This window comes from Aedes albopictus, chromosome 1, assembly GCF_035046485.1.
Source record: "Aedes albopictus strain Foshan chromosome 1, AalbF5, whole genome shotgun sequence".
NCBI lineage: Eukaryota > Metazoa > Arthropoda > Insecta > Diptera > Culicidae > Aedes > Aedes albopictus.
Window position 1 is genome coordinate 192,322,161 of NC_085136.1, and position 2,566 is coordinate 192,324,726.

Genomic DNA, 2,566 nt, shown 5'->3' on the forward strand with positions numbered 1-2,566 from the left:
AAATTGCACAAAAAATATTGAAGAGGTAGTTTTATCAGTGAACGGAATTTTATAACCTCTGAAGATATTTAAAACAGAGCGTATGTAGGGTCTTGTACCAGTTGGGCAGGTGTACCTATTTTGGGCACTTGCCGCTATAACTAAGTTTGTTTCGAACCGATTGGTTTGAATTTTTGTGTAGAGTTAGATACTGTACGTGCCTAACTCTATACAAAAATTCAAAACAATCGGTTTGAAATTGACTTAGTTATAGCGGCAAGTGCCCAAAATAGGTACACCTGCCCAAATGGTACAAGCAGGCTTGGAAAGCGTCAGCGTCAACACGGGTCGTCACGCGAATTTTACAGAAGTGCCTCTTTCAATGTCATCGAATCGGGAGACAATGACCAAGAGAGTCTAACAATATTCGCTCATTTTTCAGTCACAACGGAGCGTGACATGGTTGTAAACAAGGCAATTACTACAACATTCGTGGATTTTGTCGTTGTTTAAATCCTTTGAAGCATGAATGTATGCCTTCTCTATCTGTAAAATACAAAGGCTAGACTAAATTTGCTTGGCCCAGATGAACATTTTAATTTCAAAACAATATGAAAATTTCCGTCATGACGCTTGATCATTGCAAAATGACATGACGAAGTGCGGGAATGCTCGTTTTGTCTTGTGACGATGAAAGAGCCTACTAGTTCATCGTCATGGGAAGCTCACGACCAATAACAGCGCTGGGTACAAGACCCTATGACCAAAAAGTAGGTAGCATTTTCGAATGAGTGTTATCAGTTTCGTACCGAAAAGTCGGTACAAGATAAAAGTAGCATTTTGTACAGATTGTTATTTTGTGTGGTGTACTCATTGAAGGAAAACTATGTGTACAAAAATAACGAGAAGACCAACGAATGTCATCAATATGTTAAAAGATAGCTTAGTTTCCATACCTTACAGGAAAAATATAGAAACGGAGCCAAAACTACTTTTAGTATTTATGACAGCGTGTGCCAATGATAGTAACCCTGTATCAGTTAAGGTTACATTTTTTTAATTTCGATTCCTTTTTGCACTATTTGCATGCATTCCTTATGGGATTAGCCATAACTGGTACACTATGGCGAAAAAGGGTGCTAGGAAGCCAAACATTTAGAGCTTCCAATCCTGGGATGGATTTCCCGGGAAATGACATTTTTGTATCCCGGGTTTCCCGAATTTCCCGGGTTTTTTTTTTGTTTCTATTGTCTATTTTATGTAAAGTGTTTAATGACCAATTTAAAATGGCGAATCAATGATTGATTTACCCAGATTCTTGATCAACCGTTATGGGCGCTAAATGGCGTTAAATGGGCGCTGGGTACCCTGTCGGCCACATAAGTTAACGTTCGTCAAATTACATGACCTTTATGCAGATGTTATTTTTGTTGATGTTATATTATAATTCTAGCTTAACGGAAAGCTTACGCAGATAACATCCTCTTAATAATATGAAGGCATTAAAGCTGATTTCAGCCGACAACGTTTCTTCTTTTTTTAAATAGTGCTTCAAAGTATGGACTTCATCCTTTAGTTCCACCACCAACCATGTAAGACGCAATATAATCAGAGTTCTAGGTATAGCTGACTTTCTACAAGGTCTCAATGGCTGCTTAACTGTTTAGGAACAAATCAATTTGTACATTGGTACTTGATCATGGTGCAACAACCTCATACAGCTCTTGCTAATTAGACGATCAGATAATAGCACGTATTGAGCCAATATTGGGCTTCAATGGGTTTTTACCCTCTTAGCTCTTAACTTTGACTTCGGAATCCCTCATCGAAGTTTTTTCTGATTTTTCTTTGGCGGTTATCGTAGGTTATATTTTTTTTTTTTATATCGTGTGTTATGTACTCTTCACTTGTGTTATTGTATCTGTTCATTAAGTATGGCAATGTGTTTGTGAATTTTAGGAATAAATCTTAAGACTAAATTGAGCATCATTATTGGGGTTGTTGTATGCCTGTTGATGTACCCAAAATAATCGATAAACTATTAACTTCTTTTAGTAAAACACGCTTATGTATTTCAAATCAATATTTCATTATTATATGTTAGTTAAAATCGTACATTAATGATAAAATATGAACCTGTTATCGAGAAATTTGCTGAATGGTACACAGTCTATAAAAGGAAATGGAAAAATATAATATCTGATTAACGATTTTCTTATACATACATACATTTTTCGCTTAAAAATAAAATTTTCTCATTTCCCGGGATCCCGGGAAATGGTCATATTTTTTCCCGTTTCCCGGGAAGCTGAATTTTGGGAAATTTGGAAGCCCTACAAACATTTAAGGAAAATCATTTCTTTCTACCAAAATTTGGGCAAAATGTGGAGTTTAAATGAGTGCCACCATCTTTTGTGAACGTGATCTGTTGTTCACATTTTTTTTTCTTGAGGATTTACATCGTTAAAGGGTGAAAATCAACTATAGCAAATAATTGGTACACTAGGTTATTTCCGATCCACTTCTTAAGCCGTACAATGTCTTTGTGGCATGTGATAATTTTAACGAATGCTATAAAAGCTAGTTG